Source organism: Cryptomeria japonica, chromosome 10 (assembly GCF_030272615.1).
Source record: "Cryptomeria japonica chromosome 10, Sugi_1.0, whole genome shotgun sequence".
NCBI lineage: Eukaryota > Viridiplantae > Streptophyta > Pinopsida > Cupressales > Cupressaceae > Cryptomeria > Cryptomeria japonica.
Genome location: NC_081414.1, coordinates 839,307,246 through 839,315,149, shown reverse-complemented (window position 1 = coordinate 839,315,149; position 7,904 = coordinate 839,307,246). Strand labels below are relative to the sequence as shown.

Below are 7,904 nucleotides of genomic sequence, written 5' to 3'. Positions count from 1 at the left end.
AACAAAGAAACTTAGCCCTACAATGTAACCATCAGCTGAACGAGTGGCGAAGAAACTTTTGTTTGATGCGTACAATGTAACTCGATTGAAACAAATTGTATCAAATCATCTGCTAACTTTCTAAGCCTTGCTTCATCCTCATCCATTTATTATGGATGCGTACTCAATTATCTTGTCCTATCATGCCAATCGTAGTAAACTTAGTCCTACACGGAACCACTAGTTGAACCTGTGGTGGAAGAGGAGTCAAAGTCTTTGCAAAAGTCTTGTATTAAAAGTATAATATTCATGTTCATGTCAGCATGGTTAGTGAGAGATCCTTTTCGAAGGTTTGATGTAGATGTAGACAGGCACGGAGGCATTTAGTATGGTTAGTGGTAGATAGTTGTCGAAGTTTGATGTCGATGTAGACAGGCACGGATGCATTTAGTGGCAGATCTTTTTTGAAATTTCTAATAGTCAAGATTGGGGAGATTTCAGTATGGGTTTCTGGAGACAATTCGTTGATTCACAGCCATAATATTCTTGGTGATATGATTTAATTTTCGTTGTTATATATGTTAGTGTTTGGAGATTCTATTTTAATTTAATTAAGATCTAGTAACTTATTTTTTATACCATGAAGACTAAAAGCAAAATAAAAATGATAACTACAAATCATCTATAAGACAATATGATACATATAGAGTGAATGGTTCCCCATAAAAATTAATGAAAATTCAAGTTGTTGAGATGTATAATATCCATGAGACTTAAGTAATAAGACAATATATTCAAACAAAATGAAAGAATGTTATAATTTGTTGTTGCAAGAAAATTTAAATAAATACTTATTTATTTGTATTAGGTAATGCAACTATTTAATTTGTAACACATAGAAGGAAAATTGGTTTTTTAAGCTTTCATGTTTCAACTTTTTTTTTCTTTTATATAGCATGAACAAGCTTAGTGATATTATAAAATCATGATGTGATATATTCTAAAGTTGTTGTTGAAAATATAGTCTTGAATTCAAAATATTGATAGGTTTTCTGGTATCGAAAATAGATGCAAATTACAAGAATAGAAGAAAGGTTAACTCTTTTTATGTATGATTATCTTCAATGGTTCTTCACCTTTGATAGCTCCAATAATCCATTTAGCAGCTAAACATGTCCCTTGTGTTTTAGGATTAATTAACCCCAAGCCACATTTACGTTTAAGTTGAATGCAATGAGTCCATGATTTGGAAATGAATCTCATATTACTATCCAATTTGGCTCAAATAAATCATCATATAATTTTAGTTAAGTCATCATAACCTTTTGTAGAAGGCAACTAGAGTGGAATGAATAATAAAAATATGTGGCAAGAAGTATTTTGTTAACAACTTGAATTTTACCAGCCAAAGAAAGATATTTGTTCCCCCAACTAATTTTTTTATTTTTTACTCTATTAAGATACTAGTTCCAAATATTAGAAAGAGAAACACCAATACCAAATGGTATCCCAAGATACCTCATGATTTCTCCATGCCTAATTTGTTTGCAATCCTAAGGAATCCATGGAGGAATAGGCCCTACTTAAACCATTAAAAATTTTACCATGGGCAAGTTTTGAGCCTGAAACAACATAGTACAATTCTAGTATATCCATTGTTTTGGAGATGTTTTTTTCATTATTTTGTGAAAGTAGCATGCTATCATCAGCATAATGAGAGTTAATTATAACAAACATTTTTGGGGCTAAAGATTCCATAAATAAGATTCAAACTATTGGCTCTTTCAAGAATATATCCTAGTGCATCAACTATGAGAGCATAGAGATATGACACTAAGGGAAAACCTTCTCGAATTGATCTTTGTAGAAGAAATGAATCTCTCATCATCTTATTGATAATAGTCCAAGCATTAGCATCTCAAAATAGAATTTGAATACGAGCCTAGATTTTAAAACCAAAACCCAACCATTACAGAATTTTGAGGATTAAGTTCCAATGAATTCTATCATATGCTTTATCAAAATCTAGTTTGATCAAACTAGCATTTTGACCAGTTTGTTGAGCCTTTTCACCATGGTTTGTAATTATGAAGAACCACATTTTCTTATTATTAAGTTGTACTTACAACTATGGTTGAATATTTTAAATTTTAAATTTTAATATTTCAAACTATAGAATTTTTCTTCTATTGAAAAAAAAGATGCAATGATATGTACAATAGAATCAGTTTATATAAGATCTAAATAAAAAAGAAAAGACTATATGTAAAATTTTCACCTTGCATATATTTTTAAAGATAAAAATACTAGCACAACAAAAAATTTGTTTATTGCATAAAACTCAACAATTCTCTAATACAAAATGAATCTCATATTCCACCCTTAATCTTCAAAAGTAATTTTAGACATACATGAATCATGCAAAAAGATAAATATGGTAGAAAATCTCTGAAGCCATACATGAAAAAAAGCCAAAAATTATATAAGATGAAAAGTATGTAAAATATGAAGAGATTTTGCCATGACTATAAAACATGCAAAGTATGCAAAAAATTACTATCATCCTCCCACTTGTTGATCTCTTTATATAGGGATTTATAAATCTAAACTATTAATTGTTTAGAACAACCATGCCCATTTATATTATGTAGGACAAGAAACATTCTCAAACAACTCATGGTTTTGTCACTAAATCAATAGCATTATTCTATGTATCAACCTTTTCTAATAATCCTCATTTTCCTTCAAGTATTTTTCTTTAAAATACATATTTTACTCTAATATGCTTTGACCAAGCATGATAAATAGGATTCTTGGCCAAATATATTGCACTCTAGCTATCATAGTCAATGTATATAAATTTTTTTTTCAATCCAAACAATAAAGCACAACCTCTATAGTGATACTACTTCCTTACATGAATGATGATCTACCATCTAGTTAGCATATTTTGTGTGTAATACAACCATTACCTATATTATTTTTCATCAAACTTACTACTCAAAAGTTATTCAATACATATCTACTAGATAATCTTCAACCTAATTAGAATCCATAATTTTTAATGACTCTAAATTTTTATTTTCATCATCTCTCCTTCATGAAAAGTTGCATAAGTTGATGTTCCATAAAGGACTTCATGTGAAATATCAAGTTTAGTTCAAAATATTGTAGATATGAGCATTGCAACTATTCTCGTATAAGAAATCTCACATATTTTCTGAATTTTACCTCCTATTTGAAAATATATTTTAGTAGACAATAATTTACTATCAAAAAATAGATTTTCCATAGGCTTACTATCTTGCAACCTTAATCTATACAAATTGAATTCAACATATATCTTTTAACGTAACCACAAAATTTCTATTTGTGCGATTGATTATAATTTCTATAATAAAAATAAATTTTGTAGCACAAATATCTCTCATTTCAAATTGTAAGTTAGCTTTCATTCTCATATTATTACGAATTAACAATATGCCATCTTATACGCAACACAATGATAAGAATGTCATAACCTTCACATTTGAAATCAATTAAATAAAATCACACTACTTCCTTACATGCATGAGCAACTACCATCTACTTAGCATATGTTGTATACAATGGAACCATTACCTATCTTTTTAGATATCAAACTTACTACTCCAGAAATATTGAGCACATATCTACCAATTTATCCTCAACCTAATTAAAATCCAAAATCTTTTATGAGTTTAAAGTTTTATTGCTGGGTTTGTCCAATATTGTTTTCTTGATTGGATATAATTGTACTCATAACTATGAATTCATGCGTAATGTCAAGTCTAGTTCAAAACATTGTAGACATGAGTATGCCAACTATTCTAATATAATAAATCTCACACATTTTCTCAATTTTACTTTCTATTTGAAAACACTTTTGAGTAGACAAATTTTTATTAATAAGAAATGGAGTTTCCATAAGCTTGCTATCTTGAAACTGAAATCTCAACAAAATCAATTCAATATATTTATTTTTATATAACCATAAAGTTTTATTTTCACAATTGATTCTAATTTTTATAATGAAAATAATTTATCCAAATCAAATTGTAAGAGAGTTTTCATTCTTATACTATTAAGAATTAATATTATGTCATCTATATGCAATACTATGATAACAAAATTCTATCCTTCATATTTGAAATAGAAATAAGGTCGCCACTCAACTATAAAATATACCACTTTTGTCCAACATTTAAATTTACAAATGAGTAAGATACACGTCTCTTTTGGAAAAAATCCTGATTATTTTTAAAGATAGAAAGGAAATATATGTTATAATATTTAGATCCTATTTGAAAATAGCGAGGAACTATGTAATCCATTAGAACTTAACAATCTATCCTTCCTTGTTGCTCTCCATGTATCCATCAACAATAGAAATAACCACTACTAACGAGCATCAAGGGATTCTGTAACCATGGCATTTGATTGAGATGAAGATGTGGTTAGAGTGGTACTTTCTCCACGTACTTTGTACGCCACATCTATGAATGCTGGCTGCAGAGGTTTCTGAAAATCAATCTCAGCTTTACTCAACAGTAATGTCACAACCTCGAACATGGATGGTCTATGAGAGGCAGCACCTTGTATGCATAGAAGTGCAAGGTTTATCACCCTCACCACCTCTTCATCGCTATACCCTTCCATTCTTTCTTGACTTTCCACCATCTTTAAAACCTTGTTTTCTTCATATAGGCTCCAGACCTGCAATAAATTTTTATTTATTTATAATGATCAAGCTTTTTAACGGAGAGAATGATGGGATAAAAGGATTAAAATAGTCCTATTAGAGTTTTAAAATACCCATTCAAGAAGATATTGCATATGAGGTGGTTGATTCAAGTCAATGCTTTTTCTGCCACTGACAATTTCAAGAACCACCACACCAAAGCTATAGGTGTCAGCTTTCTCTGTTAGTTGCCCATGGCCAGCATATTCAGGAGCCCTGTATCCTCTGCAAAGGAAAAAAAAATGGTCTTACTATATTTGAAAATTTTGATAGAAAAATGATGGAGTAAGGAGAGGTTTTCTCACAAGGTTCCTGCTAATTTTGTGCTAACATGACTTTTATCATTTGGGAGAAGTCTTGCCAGCCCAAAATCTGCTAATTTTGCCTCAAAATTTTGGTCAAGTAATATATTGCTTGATTTAATATCACGATGGATGATACGGACATGGAATTCCAAAATGAAGATAGGCCAGACCACGAGCAGTGCCCAGAATAATTTTGAACCTTTCCTTCCACCTCAAAGGATTTCTTTGTTCTCCTACATGTAGAACAATTCACTAGAGTTTAAAAACCTATCATGTTTGTTGTAACACATGACAGAAGCGAAAGAGGAAAGTTACAGAATATCAAACCAAATAATTTTCTGTCGAGGTTGCTGTTGGGCATGTACTCATAAACCGGGAGTCTTTCTTGGCCTTGTCTGCAACAACCAAGTAAACGCACAAGATTTTTGTGATGAACATTGGAAATAAGTTTCACTTCGTGTTCGAATTCAGATACTGCCCGTGCAGATTGACCTAATATCAGCTTCTTTACTGCCACATCTTTACCATTTTTCAACGTACCCTGAAAATATCAAAGAACCCATCATTTGAATAATATAAACGCAGAAGCCTAATTAGAGAATGAAATAAGTGATAATATACCTTGAATACTTCACCAAACCCTCCTTCTCCAAGCTTATTTGCTTGATCAAAATTTTTAGTTGCCTTTTTCAGTATCTCGAAATCAAAATCTCCTGGCCCTTGAAGTTCTGTTGCTTCTTCTTCAGTATCCACTGTTCCATATATTTGTTACATTAGTATAGATTAAGATCGAACTGACTTTCAAGACATTTGCAACTCCTTATCTATAATATATTTAAATTAGCGTTTAAGAGTTCACCTTGTTTCTGCCCTGTCCTCGTTATCCGCTTCCGGAAAACAAGGAGACAAGTTATGAGGCCAAGTATGAATACCCCTCCCACAACACCAATTAATACCCACACTGTAGAACTCACCTTCTTCTTCCCTGAAAATCAAAAAATTCAATCTCGCTCCTAAGGAAAAGTGCCTAACACTATAAATTCAATCTTGCTTCTAAGGAAAAGTGTCAAAAAAAAAAAAAAAAAGGTCAACAAAATTGCAAGCTCTTCAATTGAATATATAATTAAATTCTCACCTGTGTGTAAGAAAGGTTCCAAATCGATAGTCGCATTGCTTGGAAAAAAGGGTTTGGAATCGTATCGCAAGTAGCAGCCGGCGTCTATAGCCCTCCCCTGGGAGCGAGGAAAACACTTATTTATGTTGGTCTTAGCAGTACTCAGGCATTCTTCGCTGGAATCCCTTTCAATGGAACGTATACACGAGGCAAGTCCATAAATTGTCTTGTTAGAGGCAAATTAAAATTGTAGCACTTGTTCTTTAATTTGCTGAAGTTGTTTTATGATTTTTCTATTCTTCTTGTATAAACTTAGAACTGCGAAAATAGAAAAGTCACTTGAAGAAAAATATCAGAATAAAGTCTTAAAGTGATAGTTGTCTGATGATAGTTTTTGGGAGACATTTTAAAATATTTAGTTTTAACATTGGCATGTGTACCAAAACCAAAGATAACTTCTTTTCAATTTAGTTCATTATAGAAAATAGCATAAAAGTTTTAAAACATAAGTGGTAATTGCTTCCTAAAACATATGTAGTCCTAAAATATATGTTTCATATTCTCAACACATAGGCAAAAGGCACAATTATTTAGTTGAATCATCATACATTTCAATCTATCCTCGACACATAGCTTGCAATGTAAAATTTTCTAGGCTAGCACTTGAGTATACAAATCATCTTTTGACTTCCATATTTGACCACTCATTTTGAATCAAAATTTGAAAGCAATTTGCATTTCCACTTATTATTGGGATGAGGTGTAAGAGGCCAATAAGGAAGGATATGAGAATAAACACTTTTTAAAGGAAGACAATTCAACAGATTGAATGACAACCATTTCCAATCTTAAAAACATTATACTCTCTGGAAATGCAATGTTTCGTAGAGAGATCAATAGGGATTAAGGACTACACAAAGATAAGAAAATGTTAAAATTTATCACTCAGTTCATAGTGCTCTTTGATATGAAACCAAGAGTCCTAATCAAATGTGTTCAAATCACAAATATATTTGAATGTGTGAATTCCCTTTTTAAACAAATAATAAGCATGTCTTGGAAAGCTAATAGGAAGTGGATGATTATGAATTTAATAATCCGATTCCACCATATTGAAGTTGAGGCAAAATTGAAACCATGTTGCAAGGAAGAGTTATTCCACTCTAAAAAAATGGCAAACTATTTGCCAAGATTTTCAAATAGACCAAGCCTATTACATGTTTGGTGTAGGGTTTATTCTTGTGATTGACTTGTAGATGCATTAATATTATTCTAGGCCAATATGTGAATGTAATTATGATTATAACTCATATATAAAGTTGATCTAGGTCCATTCCTAATGTGTTTCTTTAATGTGAATATCTAGAAGTTATGATTGATATATAAGTATGTCGGCGATGTTGTGTGAGTAGCATCGTAATCATTGTACGGTTTCACCTAGAGATTATATGCATTGTGACAAGGATTTCTGATGTTGATCCGATCAAAAAGTTACTAAGTAACCAAACCCGAAGGTCTACAATTATATCTCTTGTATTTCTGTAGGATTGGTGGCTCACAAGTTGAGTTGGTTCTTAGACCCTAGATTTGTAGATTGGTGTCTCCTATAGATTGCTATTGGAAAATGTATTTGGGGATTGGTGCCTTCAGTAGGTTGGTGCTTACTTCATATTATAAGTGATCTACTATTTTGTGAGGCTCTATTTGGGCAATAGATGCAAGCAATTTTTTTCATCGTGTTTTTTCC

General features: G+C 31.4%; 1 pseudogene; it reads right to left on the bottom strand.

The window, feature by feature from the left end:
* Window positions 1-4,118: 4,118 nt before the first annotated feature.
* On the bottom strand, window positions 4,119-6,398 carry LOC131859329 (cold-responsive protein kinase 1-like; annotated as a pseudogene).
* Window positions 6,399-7,904: the final 1,506 nt, after the last annotated feature.